Below are 7789 nucleotides of genomic sequence, written 5' to 3' on the forward strand. Positions count from 1 at the left end.
CTTGAGCTCCTGGCCTCAAGTGATCTTCCTGCCTTGGCCTCCCAAAACACTGAATTACAGGTGTAAGCCACCACCCATGGCCGATAATTTTTTTTTATACTTAGCATTTATTTCTTTTACAAGCAAAACAAGAAATATCCTTTTCAGAAATGAAAAGCAAACCAGTGACTAGGAAAAAAAAAAATTTAAGGGGGCATACCAAGCCAGGTACGGTGGCTTATGCCTGTAATCCTAGCACTTTGGGAGGCCGAGGCGGGTGGATCCTGGGTGACAGAGCGAGACTCTGTCTCCAAAACAAAAAACAAAAAACAAAAAAAAAAAAGGAGGGGCATGTCATACAAATGATACTATAGCTGTTTGTATTTTTTTTTCCCTCTTGGAAAAAAAAAAAAGGAGGGGCATGTCATACAAATGATACTATAGCTGTTTGTATTTTTTTTTCCCTCTTGGCCTCTAGCCAACGCTTGGCATGAAACTGGTATTCAATAAATAAAGATGATCCTACAACTCTTTCAGAGGAAAAACATGTTCATTTTACACCCTTATTTTTTCAAGAAGGCTATATTGTGATTTTTAATACAATAACAGAAATCCGAAGATTTCAGAATAAAAACCGCCCTGCAATTATATAATTGTTTCTCCTTTACCTGACTGTCTTTACTTAGTGTACGGCGTATGTGTTTGTGTATTCAATTTGGCTAATGTTAGACTTCATAGCAGTTTGAGTCCTGAACATTTTCTGAGTGCCTTTGAAATCCACTCAGTGGCCATCTCTATATTCTGTACCAAGCAGCTGTATCGGCCTGGCGCAGTGGCTCACATCTGTAATCCCAGCAATTTGGGAGGCTGAGGTCGGGAGTTCAAGACCAACCTGAACAACGTGGAGAAACCCTGTCTCTACTAAAAATACAAAATTAGCTGGGCGTGGTGGTGCATGCCTGTAATCCCAGCTACTCGGGAGGCTGAGGCGGGAGAATAGCTTGAATCTGGGAGGTGGAGGTTGCGGTGAGCCAAGATCGCGCCATTGCATTCCAGCCTGGGCGACAGCAAGACTCCATCTCAAAAAAAAAAAAAAAAAAAAATATCAACTGTATCTCAAATATCCATATGCTAACTGCCAGTTAGTTTGTATGAACATTTACTTCCTCCATGTAGTAGCCTCAACAGTCTTTAGCCCAACAGTCAACATTGTATGTTTCTGTTTCCTTCACTACTTTTGTACTTTTGACTTCCTCTTTTGAATGTGGGAGATTGCAGGGACCCAGGTGCTTTTGTGAATATTAGCACTAGGAACTGGTGCAGAATGGGGGGCCCCAGAAGGCTTCTGATGCTATTATAAGTTCCTCTCTAGTGCAGATTACCTATATTGGTGGAGAAGTCTACTCGGCTTATCCCTGCATGGAAGAGTAGTCCTAAAGGGAACTGCTCTCCAGGACTTCCATCTGTCACTTCCAGCTTATTCTAAAAAGGGTCTAATAACTTCTCCTGTGAGATACCTTATTCAAAAAAAATACCTTCTTGATAGTTATAAAACTGAGATGAGAAAGCAAACACACTCATTTGTATGTGCCTCTGTGATCATTTAAAAATTCAAGGTATCTTTTAAATTACAACAAAGGTAAAACAGAAACAAATGTAAAATTGTTGCTTGTTCCAAACAACCACAATTCTCTTTGCTTTAGCCATGACATCTTTAGCCTTAGCCATTCAAGGTAAAAGGTCAACAGTAAGTGGAGAGAAAATTTCCTTGAAAATCTAGAATTTCTAGGACCTTAGGTACCAGCTTGTCTCCTTAGTTCAGTGGTCCTCAAAGGTTACTATTAGTAAAACCACTTGGACAGCTCTTTAACATGTGGATTCCCAGACACTGCTCAGAGATTGTAACTTAGATAGAGTGAGCTAGGGTTGAGGAATCTGTACAATGTAGAATTCTACACACTGTTCAGACATTGTGATTTAGATAGAATGAGCTAAGGTCTAAGAATCTGTAATGCGCACCTGCAGGGCTGCTGCCCTTATGCCATAGGATTTTGTCCTGTGAAATAGAAAAAGGTGGCCTTTCTCACAGACATGGCTTGGTGAGCACGTAGCTGCTTCGGTGAGAATTCGAAAAACAGTCTATCTTTCTCCAGGGTGATGAAGCCCATGCTAGGCCCTCCCGCATTCCCAGGAGCACATTTCAAACTAGCTCCTCTCTCTTCAGGTGCAGGCATGTGAAGTATCCTGGGCACTTCACTAGATTCTAATGCCAGTGGCCTTGCAGAGCACACTTTGTAACCCACGGCCAGTGGCGTTATTTTTCTTCTGTTACTAATAACTACAGATCCAATTTAATTCAGCAAATATTTTATTGAGTGCCAGGATGTGTAAAAGTCTTGTGCTGGATTTGGTAAGGGCTAAGGAGATGCCTGAGGTTTCCTTTCTGTGGCCAGCAGTTCTACCCATTGCGGGGTGACCACACAGCTGTTTTGTTCTATACCATCTTTAACCCCACAGGAGCAGAGAGAGTGATAAAAAAATTGGCAGGGGCCACCTTGGAAAATGCAGGAAAAGTAGGGGCAGGAGGAAGTGAAATGGGAATCTTGGTGGGTGAGCTTGGGAGAATGAGACTAGAATATGTTTCTTTAGGAAGGTCTTTCTGTGGAATGGTCTCAATGTCAGGAAATCTTGCAGAATTTGGTTCATATTTTAAACATCTTAATTTTATCTATTAGTTAAGAATCAATCTTGTATTTGTCTCTCTTTTCTATGAGCACCTCACTCCTGAGGACAGCCCACTATCTTATTAAAATACATTAATATTAATATAATACATGATATTAATTACAGTAATATTAATACATATTATTAATATTGATTAATCCAGACACGACATATTATTAAGATTTTTCTCTTCTTTCTACTGTTTATTGATGTTAAATTTCATTTTTTTGCTTTGATTGAAACATTTCCATTTCATAATCTCTCCATCTCTCTTTATACATATTAATGAAGCACCAGAATTTAATTTTGAAGCATTCTAGTCTGTTTTTCTTACTTTCATAGTGAGAATTCAAGGATTCTTATAACTCATTAGCTAAATCTACAAAATTCCATATCTTGTTTCTAAATATTTTAAATGGATAAAATAGAATATTTGTAAAGCAGAAAGAAATTAGACCAGCATAAGTCAACATGCATACGTATTGAAATAAAGAGTGAAATTAATGATCATGTTACTAAATACAATATATATAATATGTGTTTGCTGCAGACAGCAGCAGTTGATGAGGATTCAAGGCTAGGATCTTACACTACTTTGAAAAGCCTGGCATTTGGCAAAATGCTTAGCACGAAATTGTTGAATTTGACTACATGTATAAATTTAAAGCAATTAGATAAGAAAACCTTAGTCTTTTAGCTGAAACTCAAAATATAACATGCTAAGAAAAAAACAAGAAGATCAAATAACTTTTAAAGAAAGCTTTTTTTTTTCAATGCTAAGTTTTTAAAAGAAGTTCTTACTTGTACTTACAATTAGTAAATAAGGTTCAGAGGAGGAAATGTCTTGTGTCCTGGGAGAGAATCTCACCACAAATGAAAACTACTGAAAGGGGAGAGGCAACTGTGTTTCTATCGCAGTGCATAGTACAAAGAACAGTTTCAGACGCTCTCATTGGCCAGCGTAATCCAGCAGAAGTGGTTTCAATGTGTGTTTCTCTTATCTGGAGAATGAATATATCTCTTGCCAAATAAGGTATGTTCCTTTTCCTATATTGTGTTAGGTACACTGATCTGTCTTTTCGGTGGGGAAAGAATTTAATTCATTATATAGTTTGATTGGTTTTACATGTCTGGCAGAGCTTACTGTTTTTTTTGTGTGTGTGTTTGTTTTTTGTTATCTTTGTGGGGAAAAGAGAAGATCATTATTGTTTCAGATTATATAGTAGTTGGCATCTCAAGTACCCTTTAATGGTATGAGCTTACAGATACTGAATATTAAAATAGGCCAAGCATTTCAATGATTCGTTGATGACTTTGATAGGCCTTGTTTTTCCAATTTTAGAAGTGAGGAAACAAGCTCAGATCCTTGAGTTGATTTTCAGAGGCCACACAGCTAACAAGTTACTCACTTAGGATTTTAGCTTATGTCAGCTCAGCTCCAAACTATGGTTCTTTTTAGAACGTTACTTCCAATGTCTTTGTACCTTTTTAATTATTCTTCTTATTGGTGGTATTACTATTTGTTTCTTTTGAAATTTTTGTTCATAGTCTTTGAATTTCTGATTCCATAGTTTAAATTGTCAAAAGACAAAATTACAACAAATTTAGTTTAGAAGATGTAATTGTCTTTAATTTGCAATTCCAGAATCAAGCAACACATCATTCTATAAAATAGAATGAATGTTCTGGTGAGCTAAGCAGAGAAGTTTGACTTTATAAACAGAGAAGGGCTGAAGAAAGCAGAAACAGAGAAAACAAGCTAGATGGGTTGTTTCAAAGTTACTTTCCTTATAAGACTAAAACAGAGAGGACTTCCTTACAACACTGACTCAGGTTGACTGCAATCTCCTGTGTTTTGGAAACTGGCCCATTTCAAAGTTCAGTTTGATTATATGTCACTTAGCACAAGTGACTCCATTCTGGTTTGGTCTGATCTTCTGGGGCCTAAAGCAGGAGGCTAGTCCATAACAATGGCCTCTCATAAACTTTGTTTAACAAAACCTTTCAGAAATGAGAGTTGGCTGGCACAGTGGGAGTCCCAGGTGGAGGACTGCTTAAGGTCAGAGTTCAAGACAAGCCTGGGCAACACAGTGAGACCCTGTCTCTGAGAAAAAAAAAAAAAATTAAAAAATTAGCCAGACATGATGGTAAGTGCCCATAGGCCTGTAGTCCCTGCTACTTGGAAGGTTGAGGCAGGAGGATTGCCTGAGCCCAAGAATTTGAGGTTACAGTGAGCTATGTTGTGTTACCACACTCCAGCCCGAGTGACAGCAAGACCATGTCTCTAAAGACAAAAAAAAAAAAAAAAAAAAAAAAAAAAAAAAAAATTAAGAAATGAGAGTTGCCAGCTTTCCTATCATTCACTCTGAAGTTTTTCCCTGTCATTCACTCTAAAGTTCTTGGGGATGGGAAATCTTTCCCACTAGAACAAGGCTATTGTGTGGGGTTGTACAGTGAGAATATGTGGCATTATGGCAGACTCTAAGTGCTTAGAGTCCCTTTTCAGTCCCAATTCCTAGCTGCCATCTGCTAGCCACTTAACATTTCTATGCCTCAGGTTCCTTGTCAAATGAGGGTAATAATTGCACCTACCCCACAGAATTGCAGGGAAAATTCAAAAAATTAATACATGCAAAACATTTAAAACAGTGCCTAACACATAATCAATGTTAGGGAAAACAAAGAAACAAAGAAATCTAAAGAAGGACAAAAAAAAAGAGAAATGTGGAATTCCAGATAGCCTATTTTCTTCCGAATACTATGTATAAACTCCACAATAAAAAGATGGCAACATGGTCAGGTGTAGTAACTCACACCTGTAATCCCAGCACTTTGGGAGGCCAAGGCAGGAGGATCACTTGAGCCCAGGAGTTTGAGACCAGCCTGTGCAACATAGTGAGATCTCATTTTTTAAAATAAAAAATTAAAAAATTGAAAAATCAAAAAGATGGCAACAAATGTATACTAAATAGTTATTTATTGTATTAAAGGGGGAAAGTACATTTTAAAAATCAGTAAGCTTGGCCGGGCGCAGTAGCTCATGGCCTGTAATTCCAGCACTTTGGGAAGACGAGGCAGGCAGATCACCTGAAGTCAGGAGTTCGACACTAGCCTGACCAACATGGAGAAACCTCGTCTCTACTAAAAATACAAAATTAGCTTGGCGTGGTGGCGCATGCCTGTAATCCCAGCTACTCAGGAGGCTGAGGCAGGAGAATGACTTGAACCCGGGAGGTGCAGGTTGTGGTGAGCCGAGATCGCGCCATTGCACTCCAGCCTAGGCAACAAGAGCCAAACTCCGTCTCAAAAAAATAAAAAGTATGGCCAGGCGTGGTGGCTCATGCCTGTAATCCCAGCACTTTGGGAGGCTGAGGCAGGCGGATCACCTGAGGTTGGGAGTTCGAGACCAGCCTGACTAACATGGAGAAACCCTGTCTCTACTAAAAATACAAAATTATCCAGGCGTGGTGGCAAATGCCTGTAATCCCAGCTACTTGGGAGGCTGAGGCAGGAGAATTGCTTGAACCTGGTAGACAGAGGTTGCGGGGAGCCTAGATTGCGCCATTGCATTCCAGCATGGGCAACAGAGCGAGACTCTTGTGTCAAAATAAATAAATAAATAAAAATTAAAATTAAAAAAAAAAAAAGAAAAGAAAAGAAAATTTGTGAAGCCACACCAGCAGAAAGAAATGAGGACAGAATACAATGTAATAGGAATTAACTACTGGTAAGATTCCCTGTGGGTTGGGAAAGTTAATGATTTCTTTCTATATGAAGCAAACTTTGAAGGATAGGTTTCAAACTGGTGATGATGCAGAGGTGGAATAGAATGAGCCAAGATTAAGAGGCAGGACTCAGCAGAAGAGACAGGTAACTACTTTGCTGACCCAAAATCTTGACTTATGAAGATAATGGGATAGACTTGAAATAGGGACCATTCCGGAAAAACTGTCCACTTTACATATCTTGAATCTGTAAATATTAAAATTAGGACCTCAAGGTTAACATGCCCCCATTGAAACCATCAGTTCTCATCCTCTGTCACACACACCTCCTAACCTTCTCCACCTCAGTAATTGGCACCACAGTCTACTCATTGATTAAGCCAAAAGCCTAAAAGTCATCCCTCACTTCCCAACCATTCAACTGACTAGAGCTGTTGGTTTTACCTCTGACATGTGTAACTAATCCATCTGCTTTTCTCCGTCTCCACTGTCATCCTCTGTAACTCTCATCTGGACTGTTGCAAAAGCTTCCTTGTTTGTCTCCCTGCCTTCATTCCTGCCCTCCAACATAGCAGCCAGGATCATCTTTCAAAGATGTAAATCAAATTTTGTAACTCCGACAAAACCACTCCAATTTCTTCCCCTTGCACTTGGAATAAAATCCAATTTCCATCATGGTCATTCTCCATTTGCACTGGCCTTCCTTCTGTTCCCGAAACAAAGCTCACTCTTCCTTAGAACCTTGCACCTGTGGTTTCCTCTGTCTAGAATGTTCTTATCTGTCTTATCTGAACTCTTGTTCGGGCCTCGACATCTTTCCTTCAGTCCTACTTGAAGTAGGTCCTTGTTACCCTTCATCACATAACTCTGGCTTTTTTTTTTTTTAGGCCAGGGGCACTACTTAACTTTATTCTGTCACCTAGGCTGGAGTGCAGTGGTGCCATCATAGCTCTCTGCAGCTTCAACCTCCCAGGCTCAAGTGATCCTCCCACTTCAGCCTCCTGAGTAAGTGGGACCACACCACCATGCCTGGCTAATTTTTAAATTTATTTTAGAGATTGGAGTATCCCTATGTTGCCCGGGCTGGTCTTGAACTCCTGGGCTCAAGCGATTCCCCTGGTTTGGCCTATCAAAGTGCTGAGATTAAGCCAGCACTTTAAGAGGATGTAATCCCAGCGATTTGGGAGGCTCAAGCAGGGGGATCATTTTCCATCCCTTTCCCTTTCCTTCTTCCTTTTTGATTTTTTTGACAGATTCTCACTCTGTTGCCTGGGCTGGAGTGCAGTGGTGCACTCTTGGCTCACTGCAACCTCTGTCTCCTGGGTTCAAGTGATTCTCCTTCCTCAGCCTTCTGAGTAGCT

The 7789-nt window shown here is 39.8% G+C and overlaps 1 protein-coding gene across 1 annotated transcript in view; it reads right to left on the minus strand.

The window, feature by feature from the left end:
* PLAC8 (placenta-specific 8) overlaps window positions 1-3668 on the minus strand; it is a 25966-nt gene extending 22298 nt beyond the window's left edge. The window contains exon 1 of the mRNA XM_011985429.1: window positions 3515-3668. The gene's annotated coding sequence lies outside the window, so the exon portion shown is untranslated. The remainder of the gene's footprint in view (window positions 1-3514) is intronic.
* Window positions 3669-7789: the final 4121 nt, after the last annotated feature.

This window comes from Mandrillus leucophaeus, unplaced genomic scaffold (assembly GCF_000951045.1).
Source record: "Mandrillus leucophaeus isolate KB7577 unplaced genomic scaffold, Mleu.le_1.0 Scaffold283, whole genome shotgun sequence".
Classification (NCBI taxonomy): domain Eukaryota; kingdom Metazoa; phylum Chordata; class Mammalia; order Primates; family Cercopithecidae; genus Mandrillus; species Mandrillus leucophaeus.